This window comes from Triturus cristatus, chromosome 6 (genome assembly GCF_964204655.1).
Source record: "Triturus cristatus chromosome 6, aTriCri1.1, whole genome shotgun sequence".
Taxonomy (NCBI): Eukaryota; Metazoa; Chordata; class Amphibia; order Caudata; family Salamandridae; genus Triturus; species Triturus cristatus.
In genome coordinates, this window is record NC_140589.1 from 703,499,039 (window position 1) to 703,518,281 (window position 19,243).

A 19,243-nucleotide genomic window follows, 5' to 3' on the forward strand; every position below is an offset into this window, starting at 1 on the left:
CTCAGAGGCTACCAAAATGGACCACCTTGTGAAGGATCGGGGCCAAGTTCTCCGCTGGATGTCGCACAAATTGCAGCACAACGTCAGCATGCAAGGAGAGAAGTAAGGGAAGGGGTTTGAACTGCAGGCCATGGCGCATGTGATTCTTTTGATGGTGTTGGACTAAGGGGTCCATTGCTATTATGAAAAGCAAAGGTGAAATTGGTCACCCCAGTCACACCCCTCGTGCAATAGGGAAGGGGGAGGTCAGTGAGCCATTAGCCCTGGTACGGGCTGTGGAGTCCGTTTATAAGATTTTAATCAAGGAGATAAAGCCACAGGGAAAGCCTAGTTTAAGGAGTATGACTGTTGTTGGACTTTGCCCTGTTTGCTGAGTCATCCCTGAACTTTTTGCCTTCCTCCTAGTCTTTTTCTGACATGGTGTTGGTGGTTTTAAAACTCTGGGCCCTTTATCACTGCTGTCCAGTGTAAAGTGCATGTGCTCTCTATGGTAAAACGTGGTAAGATTGGTCTACACCTATTTGGATACTTTATTTTACTTGTCAGTCCTTTGTAAAGCAGTATCCTGTATACCCGGGGCCAGTAAATTAAATGCTACTGGAGGGCTTGCAGTGCTGATTGTGCCACCCACCAAAGTAGCCTTTCAAACCTGTCTCAGGCCTCTGCCATTGCAGTGCCTGCGGCGCGCAGTTTACTGCCGCTTTGAAGTGGCACATAAAGTGGGTCCCACATCTGTTACTCCCCTTTTACTACATATCAGTCACCCCTAAGGTAGGCCCTAGCTAGCCCTATGGGCAGGGTGCGCTGTAGGTAAAAGTTAGGACATGTAACTTAACTGTGTGACATGTCCTGGTAGTGACAAACAGCCATTTTGGTTTCTCACTGCTGTGAGGCTGCCCTCTCATAAGAATGCATTGGGGATTCCCTGATAAGTGTTTCAGTAGTAATTCATGATATGAGAGGGGCAGTGTGATCAAGTTTGGTATGTTTGGAATAGTGGTAATAAATGCTGTGTAACGGTGTGCGTAGATTTATTATCACTATTTTAGAAATGCCACTTTTAGAAGTGGGCATTTCTGTGTGCTATGTGTCTTTGTGCCTACTTGATATGCATTGAATGTCTGGCTCTGGAGTGACAGGGGCTGGTGAGGTGCAGTGGCTCCAGAGGGGCTGGGTGATTCAGTGCTAGGCTGAATAGGCAGATCTGCATTTGGAGTAGTGGGATGAGTAGCCCCTGACCCTGAATACGTCTGTGCTTGCCTTGTACAATATTGTCCCCGCCCCCCTGTGGTGTGTCTGGGGCCGAAGCCTAACCTAACAATGAGGGTGTGTGAGCACTGTAAAGAAATGTTGGAGTGCCCCCCGGAACTGGTTTGGACCGGACACTGAGCCGTGTGCCATGGGGAGAACAAAGGAAACATGCAGTATAATTATTGGGGCATGTTTGGTGTGCTTACTTGTGCTGAACGACGGATGGGCACCAGGAGGAACCACCACAAAAGACTCCCTCCCTGCTGGAGGGCCCTGTGAGCTGGCCTGCCTGGGCCCATCTCTGCCCCTTGTGACCGTGGACTAAGCGTGTGGCAAGCACTGGATCTTCTCCCGTGCTTCCTTTAAGCTGACTGTCATTGGCCTTAAAAAGTGCACCCGGCGCGAGAAGAGTGCTGCCAGGTCCTTGTGAGGTGTCTCTAACGTATAGACAGGCTGAGCGCAGGATGAGCGTAGTGACTCCCCCTTTATCGCGAAGAAGTTGTGCCGAGTCCTGGAGGAATGAGAAGAGAGAGCTGAGTGGAAGAAGTGCTCTCCTTCTCCCTGCTGGTAGTGGCCATTGTGGAGGAAACTGCCAAGAACCGACAGACTCTGCTCTGTAATCCGAGGTAGACAGGCAAAGATTGCCTGGTTGTGGGTGGGGCCTCGAGCCCTCGGGAGAGGAAGGTGTGCCAGAACCGGAAGACAGGCAAAGGTTACCTGACTGTGGGCAGGGCTCCCCGTAAGGAGGAGGAGAGCCCCGCGGGTCTGCAGAAATTGTTGGCGGTAGGGCTGGAATCCTGTCCACAGCCTCTGGGGATGACGACGACTGGAGCTATAGCCAGCTCTGACCCCTGAGTGCCCCCGACATATGGAGGAGCCCCAGGCCGGCGAAACTTAGCAGGAGCCGTGCCGGCCACCGAGACAACCTTGACCGCGGGTGTGTGCCTTGGGACTGGAATTTCCCTTGTCCCTGGCCGTGCTGTCCTTTTCCGGACCCCGGAGCCATGAGCAAACCTCACAAGGGTGCATAAGGAGCACCAAGGTTATTCCTGCAATTCCTCCATTAAGTGCAGCTGCGCCGTTTGTTCGCAGTTAGCTGAGTGATTCTGAGGTATCTGGGCCAGTTTGGTCTTGGGTGACATTGCGGGGCAAGCCCAGGAAGGGGCCCCCGAGGACCGCGGAGACTGCCGGACACCCGCCTATATGCCCGATGTGGGCATGATGGAATTGTGTGATGAGGTGTACTCAGTAAGTGTGCACAGTATTACTGTGCCCGGCTGGCAAGGTATAGGCTTAAGGTGAGCCTGACGTGATTATTAGGTTCTGCATAATATGCTCTCCTAGGTAATTTTGCGATGTACGCCTAAAATATTCATGCTAAGAATACCTCTACCAGTAGTTGCTGGTTGTTCTTACGATGCCCTGGTGGGGTGATGATATGTGTCATATTGTGCCATTTTATTCCTGGGGGGGGGGCATGATAGGCTTATGAAATATGCAGTGATATTAGGGCGCACTGCTCATGGTTTATGCCTAATGTGGTTTATGCCTAATGTGTTTACCAGTAGTTACTGGTGGTTTTATGGCTTGGATGTGCTAATGGTTACGACAGTGGTCCGATAGGCCCTGTACTGTATATAATCACCTGTAAAATAACACCTAGTCCCAGATGGCACAGTGTACATGTGTGATTATGCTCTGATGTGTTTTATGGATAATACAAAGACTATTTTTATATAGCCTTGTGTGGAGTTTCTTTTGTGGTGTGCCTAGTGTGTTGCTGCTGTGTGAGTGTGTTGCACAAACGCTTTACACATTGCCTCTGGGATAAGCCTACCTGCTCATGCCAAGCTACCAAGGGGGTGAGCAGCCTGAGTAGACTGGTGGTTTCTGCCTGGCTTAGGCGCATGCCCTAGCCAACCAGAAATCCCATTTCTAACAACTGTCAATAAAGAGCTAATTTTAGGAAATCAAAGGCCTTTTCCGTGTCTAGTAGGCCAAAGGAGGCTGGGACATCAGGAGAGATTCTGTTAAGGACAGAAAAAACAGCGCGTAGGTTCAGAGAAGCTCCATCAATAGGGAAAGGTGACTGGAGGGAATCTTGGCCAAAATGTTATTATCAAAGTTGAGATGGGAGAGGGGTCTGTAAGAGCCACAGTGGAGTCATTCTTTGTCAGGTTTTAGAAATTGGGTGAGTGCTGCTTCCAGCAGTGTAGGTGGGAGTGTGCTGCTTTCAAGGGACTCTGCATACACGGCCAGGAGGTGTGGTGTGAGGATGTGCTTAAAAGTGTTTGTAGAATTCCCTGGTGAGGTCGTCAAGACCAGGAGCTTTGGACTCATCCAATGAGTCTATAGCTTGCACGATTTCTGTGCTGGAGATGGGCTCACTGAGGAATTGTTGTTGGGCAGTAGAGAGCGACTATGGTTATCTCCTTGAGATACACCGCACGGTCAGTGGTGTTCCCCGAAATTTGGGTAGTATAAAGTTGTATATAATAGCGCAGGAGTCTCTAATTAGTGGTTACCATTGAGCCCTTGGCCAGGTGCAGTTTGGGGATGTAAGATGAGCCCCTCTTAGAGGACACACTACTCTATTCACCATCCCTGGGACTAACGGACAACCCCTGGCTCCCCATTACCTGTGAATGTCTCAGTCAAATGCATGTTGGTACAACATGCCCTACACATGTTCAGGGATCTCTTAACAGATGGGCATGTCCTTACTCACTCCGCTGATGCCTGCTTTACAACTGCCTCGTTTGTTGATCACTCATGATGCATCGCATTCATAGCGCTTTACGGGCATATATTCTTACATATCTGCTAGCATCAGACACATTCAGTCCCTTGACCCACTGGCCAGGTTTCCTTCGCTCTATTCCACTGCAACTGTTTCGGGGCTCTATGGAGTCCAGACCTGCACCACCTCTAGAATGGAGCAGTGGTGATGGGCTGTGCGTTGGATTCCCCATTAGCGAGTGCTCATATCACCACACTTCACTGGAAAGCAGACGTGCGGTGCTGTACGGGAACCAAAGTGTAGGGAGCAGGGAGGAGAGCACTCTTGTAACCTTGGTACCCAGCCTCAATTTATCTACATTTTTGGAGCCCGCTGTACACAATTTCCGGCTACCTTGTTCACCATACCAATCTACAGGATATAGGCAATGCAGCGACCAGCAATCAGATGCCCGTGCACCCAGAACTTTCAATAGAGGTGTCTAGTTGGACGCTTCACACTGTGATTCTCGTGTGTCTGTGGTGAAGTATGGGGGCTTGGCACAGGGTGGCGGGAGAAGCAGTAGGCATAGAGTACTCTGTGAAAGGCGAGTCCCCACACCCACAGAAGAGGCACAGCTAGAACTGGGCGCAGCTTGCATAGGTGGAGCACTAGCACTCCTAATACTCTCCGACTGCTCACTGTTTTGCGTGGGAGACAGTGTGCAGTAGCGGCTGGTTTTAATGGGCGAACAGGCGTTGCCCTACCAGCATCCGGTAGAAGACAGAGAGAGAATGTACACCATGTGGAGCAGCTTTAAATTAAGCATTCACTGCTTCATTCTAACTCCAAAACAAATTGTAGTTTTTTTATTTTTAAAGAAAGGGGGGGAGAGGTCAGAGACGAGTCCTCCTGCGCATGTGCTGGCTGGGGGCGAGGGTTATTGCTCACCCTCGAGGCACACACGAGGAGAGTGATGTCAGCATGAAGGGAGTGGCCGGAGGAAGTGGCAATGATTTACTTTTAAACAGGGCGCTAATGCTGTAGAGCAGGCATTTTCAGCAGAGCGCCATTGAAGTAAATGGTAAGGGGCAGGGCTGGCCTTCATCAACAAAGTGAAGTGGGTGGCAACAACCGAATCACTCACTTCATGTTTGCGCTACCGTTTAAGCCTCCTGATTGGACAATGAAAGTTGGGGGTGAGGGCTGTGGACGAGTTCGTCTATATATCTCCGAGATCATGTTCGTGATAATCAGCACGCAGCAGGCTGTTATCGTTCAGGAGGGAGACCAGCAGTCGCGCGCAAAGAATGTACTGCAGTAGCCATAGCGGAAGGCTCGGGTGAGAGAACACTTCTATTTTATTCTAAAACTACGTGCACCTGTGCTATCTTCGTCAACTTCTCACAAGTGTCTCGTAGTTCACTTTACAAGGTAGATGGGGATCTACCCCTTTGGAAATGTATACAAATAGTGAGCAATGGTGCAACACAACGCACAATTACTCCATTTCTGGCTACTGGTATAAGGGCACGCTGAAACAGCTTCAGCATTTATGAGCAATGCCACAGACTGACTGAAGAATGAGGCCATTGCCAGAGCAGTAGGTGAGATAGTCACGGTAGTCTAACTGTTTTTCATGTTTTGAATGTGCCGGCTTTGTATGAGGAAGATGCCACTGGCTTCAGTAATGTCCCTGCACGTGGCTTACCGAAGGAAGCTTTTCGCTGCTGCCGATGGCGTGCTTGTCAGCTGCAGTGGCAAACCTGGTAATTTGCTGTGCATCACGCATCCGGACTTGTGGGCCACGTGAGGTTAGCATCCCACGTACTAAATCTGATACTGATCTGGTGATATCTGTCGTTTTCATAGTGTCATAGCCAGAGAGTCAGAGACTACAATTACCAGAATACATCGGGCTTTCACTCAACTGCTGCCGTTTTTGAAAAACAAAAGGAGTTGAAGCTGGGGTAAAGGAAAGCATGGCAGAAAAGAACCTGAAATATGTGAATAATGGAAAACCATAATAGTTCTAGTTAAAATCGTTTTTTATTCTTTACAAACTGAAGTTTAGAATTTTATTAGGATGAGGGGAGGGAGGGGGCGTCTTATACTTAATCTGGTTTGAGTATGTGCTTGCGCCCAATCTGTGCATGCTGTTGTGATAATGAGGTAGGGGGCGAAATGCGGTGGCCGTTCCAGCTACTGGCACTAGGAAAGAAATCCACTGGTATAGGTTTGGCTATCAGGGCTCTTTTTCCTACACACTCTGTGCACTCTCAGGTGCCGCTTGTAAGATGCACATTTTTTCATTTTGTTGTGAATATGAATTTCTGCACTGCGTGATAATTGTTTTTGATTGAGCACTTACTATGGCCTGTAGGGAAATGCAGTGTAAGGTGAAATGACTGGTCAACTGTCCGGTGTGTCTATGCTCTCCCTCCCCCAAAAACATTTACAAGGTAGATTTATCAAAAAATACCTGCCAATTGACGAGATATTTAATCATTACGAGGGCACTTGTGTGCTTGCTGTGTCTTTATGGCCTGACAAGTGGCTATGGGCCTACACGCAGGCGCGCTTTGGAATGCAAGTAATAACATTCTTCAAGTCATTTGTTGGGCCATAAAAACATACATTCAATCTTAAACACAAATGCCCTGGTATGTGTCAGTAACAGTCTGTGCAGCTTAAATAAAGGCTGAAGGTGGTGTTCTTGTTTGTTTATTAGTAGCCGGGTTCATGTTCTTGAGTGGCAGGATGTACAGATATGAAAGCCGAAATGTAGGCACTAATACACGAACAGTACTCCTACTTAACTACTTTAAAACAATAACACATTGTAGGGGATGATTGCAGGACTCATGATGAGTGGAGAATGCAGTCATTTGGTGCTTGGATCTTTCAGAACATTTCATAGCCCTGCTTTAAGTGTTAACCATTTGGATTAATTTGCTATTTCAAAAGAATACAAACACCTCGAAATGGCACATAGACTTACTGCAGTTAAAGACTTGTACCAACCGCATGATAACCTTGAAGGGGAAGGGGAAAAATATATCCCGCAATGTGAAATGTTTTAAACTGCAAACTTCGCTTCTTCAATTTGTCAGGAAATTTTAAGCAATGTTACTGCTTGGTTCTAAACCCCTGAACCCCTTAGTTCTGCGAGTGCAATAAGGATCTACCTACATCATTATCATATGAAATCTCTTTATTAATGTCATAACTACACTGCACAATCGCTTTATTAATCTTCTTGCTATCTCAAATATGCTCAAAACATGAAAATACACCATTTGCCCTCTCTTTTAAAAACAAATTAGCGGGGGAGAACCCCCTAACCCCATCTTATGACGGTCAGCCTCACTCGCTACGCTCAGCACCGCCCATTCACCACGAACTTTTACACCCCACTACTTTTAAATGTCACCAGCTGCCACTGGACAGTTAAAGCAATATCTCCCTTGCCTGACCCACTGTACTCCGTCAATTGAACTCAATTTACCTCAAATTTACTCTATTTAACAATTGAACTTCCGCCACTGCCAATTATGATCATGCTCATCCCTGCCCACTAACTTAACCCCTTCAGTGCCCGCCCCTTTCCCCGCCCAGTGCCGGCCGTTGCATTAGCGGGCGGGGTCTATGACGAGCTGGACTCGTCATGGGCACAGCGCCACCGCGGCCCATGACGAGTCCAGCTCGTCATGGGCACTGAAGGGGTTAAGGCTACCTTAGAGGTTTATCACTCGGATTCTAGGTTCTGAAAGACTGTGATGATCAATCTAGATTCTTCAAACTTTCATCGAAGTGGACAAAGGCGGCATTGTATCATACCATGAGGAGGAATAGTCATCTCTCTAACGTGCCGATTAAAAATGTAGGAAATCACACCTTTGTGATGAAGCGGCAAGGAACGGTACAAACAGTCAAGAGAAGCAAGTCCACGCATATCGGTGCTTTATAAGGGTCAACATCAATACCAGAACTCTTCCCTAAATTAGGGGCATATCAGCAACACCCGGCGATAATTATCGCTCAGCGCTCTTAGCGTGAGGATAATTATCGCCGGGTAATGTGGATTTTTATCGCTGAGATGGCGTGCTATTAGCAACGCTTATCTCCTCAGCGATAAAAATCCTCACGCTAACTGCCTAACGTGAGATTATCGCTGGAAACCCAGCGATAATCTCACGTAGTGTGGCGTTAGCTTGATGATAGGGGCTCACAAACTTAGCCATGATATCCACCCTCCATAGGATATCATGGCTAAGTCAGTCCTGAAGCAGGCGTAAGGAAAGTAGCGATAACAGGGGTTATCGCTACTTTTCCTGATGATATGCTTCATAGCGTGGGGCTTGATGATAGGAGAAATGTCGCTTAGCGACACTTCTCCTGTCATGTTAGGTCAGGAACGCCCACTTTGCATCTCATTAGAGATGCAAAGCTGGGCGTAAAGAATCCCCACGCTAAAGCAAGGTTTCATGCGTTAGCATGGCCTTGCTAATTAGGCGATAAAATTATCGCCGCTTTTCAGCAGAAAACGGCTTCAAAAGCGGCGATCATTTTTTAGCGCCAGCTTGTAAATATGCCTCTTAGTCCCTACAATGTCATGAAACGGGAACACATTCAAAGGAGCTAATGGCGTAGATCAAAGTGACAAAACTGCATTCAACATAGCAGATCAAACGTCTAAAGACGCAATGAATACAGAAATAAATAGAACTGCCCTCATAATTAAAACAGGCAATCAGCTGATAACTCCAGAGTTGTTTCCAGTAAGGCCTTGCCAACGGCCTTTTATTGCCTGACATTGATCTGAGTCAACTCCCTTACACAGCAGGGAGCAAACCATTGAAAAAGACGTTAGAACTATTCAATAGTACACTGAGTGGTATATCAAAGATTGAAGTGAATCTATCCCGCTCTCCTGATTGTCCTCTATTAACAGCATTTCCACCCGCAAATGAATATACAACATCCTTATAGTTATTAAAAAGGATACTCGAATCTATAATAGAATTGCTGGGTAAAGATACAACTAATTCTGATCATACACTAGAAATCCAAACTTCAATATTTAAAACTCTAATCAATCAAAATGACTCACCCTTTGCTGGAAGGGTAGATATTGGAGTAGGAGTTAAAATTAGTGAGGTTGGTGTAGCCTTAAAAGTACTTCCCCCATGGAATACTAACAAAATGTCAAGTGCAACTCAACAGGCAGAAAAATGCTTAAAGGGAGAAAAAATAATGGGTATGGAACAGGAATAGTCTACTCCTGTGTAGGCTATTTGCAGAATCAACTCCAGATCAGGAGACAAGTAGGAGACAGCTGCTCTTATTCTTTATTCAAATGTTCTAATAGAATAGGATCCTTGAAAAATCCCTTTGTGGCTGCTTCACTTCTTACAACACAATAACCTGACTCTAAGAAAGTCAATAGAAGTAAGGCAAAACCAAAGTCTGTGAGGAAAAAGAAAAGAGCAATTCGCAGAATCACCAAGAGAAAGTCCCAAAGAATAAAGTTTGCTCTAACTGATGCCCACAATAGCGCTGAGGTAGACGGAGCAAGCAGCAGCATAACCAACATGGCAAACTCACAGGATGCACAAGCATCAAACTTGTCTCTCCTTCCTGTAAAAGATGTACAAGTGCAACTAAACCCACTGGCCTCTAACTTTGTAAGCACTACTTTCCAATTGAAAAGCAGATCCCACCCACATGCAGTTTTGGCAGCAGGCTCTATCCATGAGTTACCCTCAGTAGAGCCAATATTAAATCCTTATCAAGCCCTCAAAATATCAGACCTTTTTGCAAATGGGAAAGATCCTCTAAACAGAGAAAGAATGTTATGGCTATTGCATATTTCCCACATCTTCAGTCCCTCTCTTCTTTCGAAATAAAGCTGGTGACCTTTCCCAATAGTCAAGACTTTTCTACAGCTCATATAGAATTCAGGTCTAGTATGATCCCCTCGATAATGCTCCAGGAAAGTGACAGACTCCACAAAAATGGCGTTGAGGTAATGGGAATACATTACAAGTCTCCTGCCCCACTGTCTCCATTGCAGCCAACACATTCATCTGACAGGGGAGTGAAACATCTAATAATGCTATTTAACCAAAATGACCAACAGTGTGATTGTGCATCTATGGACACACGTACAGTACATATTTATAAAGGAGGTAGACAAATATGGAACCAAAGGCAGCTTGAAGTGGGTAATATAAAAACTGATGTCTATTGGTCTTGGCGCTCGAGGGACCAAAATGGAAATAAATTAAACAGTAACCCCAAACTTCCTTCCTCCGACAAGGGTTAGGATAGGCCACACTAAGGTTGGCCTCCCTACCCTCCTTACAGTTGAAATACAGTGGGACTTTGAAATAAAACGACTTCAGAGCAACAGTATACAATGCATCAAATTAAAACTATCTAAAGCAAGTGCTCATTCAGCTGACACTTTAATTTATTTTTAAATCTAGGTCCTGCCTGGCCCGAAATACAATACACCGATGAATGAGATATTTGATTTAATAGAGAAGATGCTTGACTCAGGAGGAAACTCCCAAAGAATAATATTGGGTGACTTTAATGCAAACATTTCTAATGCTGCAATAAAAGTTCATAAAAACACGAAATTGGAAGAAGATTGGTCCATTCTTGATCCAGTCTTTCTGTCAAAGATAAGGGCTGATAAATGCAGAAGAATGTTACTGAATCATTGCACTGAATAAACAGTATGATATTGAATAGAAGAACCGACAGAGATGTATTTGCTGACTTCACCAGAAAAGGGGCCACTGATCCCTTTATTTTTGGTTACATCATAACCAGTCATGACCTATATCAGAAATATTTGTTCTTTAAATTAGTGACCATGATATATTGTATTCCGAACTTGTGCTACAAGTGCAACTTATGTTGTCTTGGTCCCTAAGAGGAGGAAAGGGGGATGATTTATTAGCCCTTAAACAAAGTTAAATCATTTGGAAAACAAATAACATGTTCAAGTTGAATGGAGTAGTCATGTCACCTTGTGTTCACCACTCTCTTGAAGAAAGCAATCCTATTTTGACTTACGTAGAGATAATCACAGAGCTGCCATGAGATCCAGTGGAGGAGTACAACTCATAAGAATCTGGTATATCCAAAAAAGGAGTTGAAGGAAGTAAAACTTTCTCAGAAGTTGAATAAACTTGTTCCTCAGAAATTCATTGCCCCCCTCAGCCACAGGGGTCAAAGAAATTCAATCTCTGCAAAGGAAAGAAAAGAAATTCTGCTCTGAAAGTAGTAAAAATACTATGAATAAAAACTAGGTAGAACTGCATCAAGCAGGCCGACAAAAAATAGTAAAACCTTTTGGCAGATCATTTCTAAGTTTATGGAGAATAGGAAAACAATGTGCGTCAAAATGGCGGTTTAAACCTGCACACACTGGCTGCAGTGGCAGGTCTTGGCCATGTTTTACATGTCTACCTAAGTGGATGGCACAAACAGTGTGACAGGCCTACTAGTTTAATTTGACCCAGGCGCCCTCTGTACAAGTGGTTCCACCTTATTAGGGACATACTAGGAAATTAAATATGCCAATTGAGTATAAGACAATTCTACCATGTTTAGGGTTGAGAGTATGATCATTTTAGCGGTGTTCAGCAGTGGTAAGGTGCACAGAGTCCTAAGGCCAAACAAAATGGATTCAGTAAAAATAAGAAGGTTGAAGGCAAAATATTTGGGGGTGGCCCTGCAGAGAGGACCAAGTCCAACACCCTGTAACGTAGCCCTCAAAGAACACAAAACAGTGCTTTGCTGCATGGGGAATCCAATTATACCATTCCTGATTTTTCATGCAAGTCATATTTACTAACAATTGTAGGCAGGGCTTTGCACAAAAAAGTCTCTTCAAGACAAGCAATGATAATGAGAATTATTTGTATTTCTCCTAACTTTCGACACATTACATTTGTCCTACAGTCTATAGCACACATTCGAGGCCTCATTTATGAAAAGTGTTGCATCACTGCAGTATCACAGCGATGCAACTCTTTTTAGTGTGGCCTCCTTGCGACACCATGGATGCGCCACATTTACTGTACAAAGCTCCATGTTGCAAGGATTGTCAGATCCGTCAGGAATCCTGATGTTTCTGAAGGTGCAAAAATGGCGCATTGCTGGAGTGTCTGGAAACAGACACAATTACAACAATGTGTCATTATACATGGGGCAAGCCCCATGTGAAAAGTCCTGCATAACCCCTTATGCCTACTTCAACAGGCATAAGGATTTGACGCAGTGAGGCCGTAGAAGTGTTGCAGTGAAATCTCATAGATTTCACTGCTACACTCTTATGAGCTTTTTCTGTGTCGGAACTCCCACCCTGCATACATTATACGTGTTGCAGGTATAATGTAGCGCAGGGGTTTACAAGTGACGCATCTACTTTGTTAAATGTGGCTCAGTGTGGCACATTTTTTATGCCTCTACAGCGTCACAAAAAGTGACGCAACAGTGGCGTAAGGGCCTCATAAATAAGGCCCACAATGTGGTAAAAGTTTCAAAGTACGTCTAAACATAGGGGCTGATTACGATGTAGGGCGGATCGCCACCGCCCGCATGGTGGTGATGATCCGCCCTACATTTCCCTCCGCCCGCCACCCAGAGAGGTGTGGCTCACTGGTTAGAGGCGGCAAACCCGTAAGCAGAGAATCGGCCAGGGACCAGGGTTCAATTCCCGACGCGGCAGGGTCGTGGACCAGGGTCAAAACGGACTTGATCATTCTCGCCTCGGTACCTACTCTAACCAGGAACACACTCGGCAATTCTGGGCATTAAGCTTGCCTCATCTCTACAACGGCCCCCCACAGACGCCGGGGATGCCTGGTTTCACCTTGGAGATACCCAGAAAGGGACCATCTCACAGGGATAGCCAGGACGAGTTCCCCAGCGGTCTACAGCGCCGGGACGCCCCGTTGCTGGGGCAGCTGTGCGCTTTACAAGTCTACAACATTTACATTTTACATTTACATTTCCCCCCGCCATAGTAGTATGGCGGGGAGGACCCCGGCGGACGGTCTTTTCGCCGGTCACCCAGTCGACCGGATGGAAAAGAGGTTAGATATGGTGGCGGTGTCTGCTAGACACAGCCATCCATATTAGCATGGGTGTGGGAAGAAGCCTTTCCGTGGCGGCATCAAAGGCATGTGGAATTTGCTGTCGGGGGCCCATTGCGGACTCCCAGGTTATTGGGAGGGTGCACATGGGCGGTACCTGTGGTACCCGCCTACATTGTCATGGACAAGGTGGCAGACACCGCGCGGTGCCTGTCACCTTGTGCATGACAATGCGGCGGTGCTGTGAGCACCACCCGCCACAATGCTGGGAATAGAGGATGCCACGGTGGCGGTGGCATTCTAATTGCAGGTGCGGGACTGTCGCACCACTGGCGGCCGGTCCCAGCACCGCAAGGGTGTCCGCTCGCCATACTAAGCGGCCCCTAAGTATTCTATATTGGAATATTATCTTTTCAGGACAAAATCTATGTCTGTCATCATGCATGTACCTTTGCACCATTTTTACTGCCGTGGCATAGCGCTAGACAACCTGAAAAAGCATAAGCACTGGGGAAAAAAGCGGCAGTGCCATATATTTGTAGATCTGACACTTCCCTGCTCTCTCCTCTTATCGCAACATAATGCAGTGCAGCAACTTTGGTTGCTGCGCTGCATTGTGCTGTAAATTAGTAAATATCTGTTTTAATCTCTTGCGCAGGCAGCCCTAAATGAATGGAGAATGTTTCTATGTATCTAGACTTTTCTTCTAGCACCAACACGTGCTATACAGCTTGGTTGACACATGTATAGACCCATAGACTACATTTAGACCCAGCATAATATAATTTATAACGGAGTCCATGGTGTTTATCACTAAATTATGTTTATAGTAGGCAACTTGTTTACTTAGGTTGACTTAATGAGCACTATCATAGAAGCCTTGGGTCAAAACATTTCATCTATTTCTCTTCAATTCTTGTTATTATTTCTCCTGCTTATTTGAGCATGTAAAATGAGATGTGGTGATACATGCAGTTGAAAGAATGCAAATAGGGGTACAGGTACAGCGTTGCCTTTTTCTCTTTCAGGCACCTCAAGGATTCAATCAGCAATGTACTGAACATGAAAAGAATGAGCAGTTTTATAACTAAGAGGCATATCATCCATATTTTCTTTCTGATCATGGTGAGTTTTGCCCATGCAGGACATAAGGAGAGGTGCCAAAATAAAGGAGAGTGGCCGAGGTCAGGTGGGAACCTCCAGAAAGCTTATCTGTGTATCCCATGATACAAAAAGTAAATATCTTTTCATGTAATGCTAATAGCTTGCTTCATAGGTGTAAAGCTCGTGCAATGGTGAACTGGCTGTCTATATGCAAACCGGAAGTGATTTTTCTTCAAGAAAATTACTTTAAAGATAACTTCTCCAATTCCTTCATCCCTAAGAGATATTCTCATTCCTTTTATGCCTCTTCAAGGGCGGCCATTAATGGCGTTGCAATTGTATTAGCCAATACCGTTGACTGGCAATTATGTGATGTTTTTAGAGATGTTAACATGGATTTGGCTATGGGTCGAAATGAAAGTAAAAGATAATTTGCTAAATCTGGTCAATTATTATGGCCCCATCACTGATGAAACAGAGTGATTGATTCAACTTCATATTTTAGCAATGACGACGGCAGGTCCAATGATTCGGGGGGGGGGGGCGGAGAGGTTTTAATTTCATTCAAGATCTCATCCTTGATATATCAAATACAGTAAAGAAACTAAGTACAGCACATTTAAGATTCTTACTGCTTTAAAACCTGATTTTGAGCTAATATATCCATGGCATGCACTGTATCCACTGCTCATGGAATATACGTGTTATTCACTGCAATTTTTCTCAGCATCTCGCATTATCTTTTTTCTTGTTTCCAGGCCAATTCAGTGCTATGCTGCCAGCACGAGGGCCAACGCCTTCTCCAACCACTCTGCCATTTCAATTCAACTTCAGCTGAGAGCCAATGCAAAAGATCGATCCAGATGGCACTTTAGTCTGACATTACTTTCAGATACCATCTGGTTGGATGAAACAAGATCCTTTTATTAATGAGTTTTTTAAATGAACTGTAGATTATATAATGGTGTAGGAGGCCTTCAAGGCTGCTGCCCGTGGGCATTTTGTTGCCCATATAAACAAAAAGCATAATGCCGGTGTTCGCTCATTGCAGGCGGTGCTAGATAATGCAGCCAATATGTACATGCCTACGGAAAATATAGAGGCATGCAAGAAAGAACTGACCATAGCGATACAAGTGATGCTCATTGTTTTACTAATTGAAGAAATCAATAGCCACCAGGCCTACTAACAAGAAGTTTACGAAGAGAAACAACATATTGGCAAGTTTCTTGCTTGGTCTACCGAGCTATGGCAAAACAAAGAGATAGTAAATAGAATTTAAAATCCAGAGACTCATTCCCTAATTGATGAAAGTAGCAAGATTGCTAAAATGGTTGCGCAGCATTATTGCAATGTTTACGAGAAAGTGGAGGAGGTTCCACGACATGGGCTAGAGCAGCTCTTTGAGACCATCACACTGCTGCAAGTGATTAGCTAGCAAAGTAGGGTAGCCCTGGAGGAAATTCAGGTCTCTGAGGCTTTTCATGTTCTCCAAAGCATGCCAATGGCAAGGCCTGTGGTGTGGACGGCATCACGACGGAAGTACTTAAGACATTTTCTAAAGAGTTTTTGAATTACCTTTTTGGTATTCTAGTGAATTATACAGCTGAAGATGGAAGGACTGACTATTATGTCTCCAAGAGATGCCTTAAGCCCTGTGATAGGCATGTCTAACATCTTTGATTGGTGTGTCAGACTAGCATGCCAGTAAGTAGCATGCAGGGCAAGGGCCTGTACTCTACCTCAGCTACCAGGCAGTAAGAAAAAGCAGCTTATCCAGCCCAAGAGTCATGCTTTCAGATACTGCAAGTTCCACAATTCCCAAGTTTGGAGAGTTAGTAAAGTTGTATGGTACTATTATGAACTCATTAGGGGAAAAGGCATCTGGGAAATGACTCAGTTATTCTGCCAGGCACCAGAGTGCCAGAAGGACTTCAAAGCTCTTTTTTCATCTCCAGTGCTAAAGGGCCGTGATTTAATCAAAATGTCATTGTACTGATGTGTTGGGAAAGTTACAGGAGCAGCCCTATCTCTGCTAAACGAGGATGGCCAAGGTCAATGCATGGTATTTATGAGTAGATGTTTGCTACTCAGAGAATAAAGTTGACCACTTTTGAATGCAGAACATTCATTGTAGTTTCGTCCTTAAAAAACAGAGCCATGTCTGTTTGGGACTCATTTTATTGTACTCTAATCATAAGCCTATTTGTTAGTTAGTGCTGATGAGAATAATAACTCCTGAACAGCTGAGATTCTACATTTTACTACAGGGAATGGACTATAAGATGAAAGAGTTATCTAGATCGGACCTCACCGTTCAAAATAGACTATCCAAAGTGTTCGCAGAAGACTTAAGATTGTATTGGTTTAGATAGTTTTCCATTAGTCTCTGTTAATGTACATTCAAGGTTTCCATGTTGTACCTAATTTTCAAATGTTTACTAGTTTTATAGAAGCAGGACAGCTGGTCAGGCCTTAGCGCCACTATTGCAGTATGTTGTTGGCCATCCTGGTGTATGAACTTTAAAAATAATAATCTGAGTCCCCTTTCAAAGCAACAGTATTAGTGGTGGCGCAGGATGATTCATATGCACAGTAAAAAGTACAGGTCTTATATGGTAGGCTGAACTTTAACAACTGTGATGCAGAAATCTGGCCTCATCTAGTTAGATGTAGCTTAAGTATCCATTTGGGTCTAGGGTGTTTCGCACCAACATTACAGCAATAAGGTACATTTGCCAGAAAGGAAAACATTTGATATCATAGTTGATAAACAGAGCTACCAATCGTCATTAGGAAGATATGGAAATCTGTCTGCTTGAGCCATCTGAACAAAATAAATTAAATATTCCCAACTTTTGCTGAATAGTGAGACTGGCCCAGGCTTGGTGTACTGTCACTGGTTTTATGTCAGAATCCTGAGGTTTTATTATGGTCCGTCAAAAAACTGTGGCAAAAAGATTGACTACCCGACTATTGTAACGGTACCATTGTAAAGGTACTTATGTGTAGTCACATATAGATTTACTAATCTTAACTCTGCATTTATGAATTTTGGAAAAACGTTATCCTCGCACAAAGGCGCACACAACAGCAGGTTCGAATTTTTAATAAAGACTGCAGCAAACACAGCTTATGGCCACCAGAAACATCAGGGCAAACGCGTTTCGGGCTTCCCAGCCCTTGATCACTGGCCAACATGACGAACAGCGAAGATTTTGCAAAGCATTGACTATCTCATTTAAATATATAACAAATCCGCCACCAAGTGGGCCTCCCGTGAGTCTCGATGCATTCTGGTAAGTATAGTCCAGCAACATAATTTCTTTACCCAGTGGGTCCGCTGCTTTTGATATGTCTGTAAACAAAGTTCACTGCCCTTAAAGATACGTTAAAACCTGGTCATTGTTTTCCACTGTTTTGTTCCTTCACGCTGGCCTGTGAACAAGGGCTGAGGAGCCCTAAACACATTAGGCCCGAAGCAACTGCCTGGGCTTGCGGCATTTGAATAAATCACAATTCTAACCTACTGTGCGAGTGTGACTTTGTCTGAAGAAACAGTTTTTGAGGAATTTAAATGGCCCGCCCAGTCGTGAAGCTGTACAACTGCACATGAAAGGGCAGGTCCGTCTGACCATAAGGAGCAGTCATTTACGGAGCAGCGGGTTGTGGAGAATGTTGCCAGCGAGCTTGGGAAGGAGAAGATTTGAAGCCCACTGGAGTGAGAAATATGATCTATTGAATTTTATGGAACAAACCCACTGAAGGGGTAAACGTTTTATTGTGCGGGACTTTCATGACCATAATGTATCGGCACTTACCGGAGGCGACTTGAGGGTGGGACTTTAAAGATCTGTTAAAACCTGGTAATTGTTTTACACTGTTTAGTTCCTTCACTCGGGCCTGTGAACAAGTGCTGCGGAGCCCAAAACGCATTAAGCCTGAAGCGACTACCTGGGTTTGCTGGCATTTGAATAAATCGCAATTCTAACCTGATTGCAAGTGAGACATTGTCCGAGGACACAGTTTTTGATGAATATATATATTATATATATATATATATATATATATATATATACATATATACATCAATCAAAAAAAACAAATTGGTGAAAGACTCATAAATATTTTAGCAAAGCAAGCAACTTGAGACTGCATTTACCATAATGACCGGGGCGAACATTGCTGGGAGGTTAAGCGGTGTGCTCCCATCCCTTTTCCTGTTTAAAAGCACTCCCTTGAGTCATTGTGCTGACAAGCTCGTGGAAGAAGCACCCGCGTGCCAGTGAGAGGTACATGACCTGATGTGATGTTTGGCAGTCTACTCAGCAAATCCCACATTTGAAGCATGTAATCTCTACTGATGACGGTTAACAAACCAGACACACATGTCTAGAGATCAGCACTATCTGCGCCAACTTTGGGGAAACAATCGTAAATATTTTAGCAAAGCAAGCAACTTGATACTGCATTTACCATAATGCCAGGGGCGAACCTTGCTGGGAGGTTAAGCGGTGTGCTCCTGATGCAGCGTGGAATTTTTAAATCCTCCCTTCGTCACAGATCAAATATCACAATAGCTCATTCACTCAATACATTCATTGGTGGGGCCCATAACACCAACACTCACACTTCATTGATCCGTTCTCACGGGAGAGATAAATTGTCCAAACGCTGACATGAAAGGAATATCTTTCAATTAAAAGAACCTAATTTACCTGAACATATATTAAGTTCTTTTATTAAACTCAGAACCTCGAGATATTCCCCTCATTTAGTCGACAGATCTGTTAGTTGATTTTGGATATTTGGTGACTCAATTCGTTAATCTACATTTAATCTTATTCTAATTTCTCTAAATAAATCACCCGACACATTTGTTTGTTAGAATAATAATTTCTTTTATCTAATCAATTTCAATAAGTCATAAACCACCGAACATCATATTTACCTAATCTGGCTATTAGTCGTTCTCTAAGTCAATCAAGTCGTGGAAAAGTCTTTAATTCATCAAAGTCAGGCAGCAATTCAGTCTTTCAAAGATTCAGGATAA

At 44.5% G+C, this 19,243-nt stretch overlaps 1 long non-coding RNA gene across 1 annotated transcript; it reads left to right on the forward strand.

Moving 5' to 3' along the window:
- Positions 1-5,217: 5,217 nt before the first annotated feature.
- Positions 5,218-17,766, forward strand: LOC146817739 (uncharacterized). The gene is made up of 3 exons (XR_014962579.1): positions 5,218-5,312; positions 14,115-14,211; positions 14,949-17,766. It is a non-coding gene; the product is annotated as an uncharacterized LOC146817739 (long non-coding RNA).
- The last annotated feature ends 1,477 nt before the right edge of the window (positions 17,767-19,243 follow it).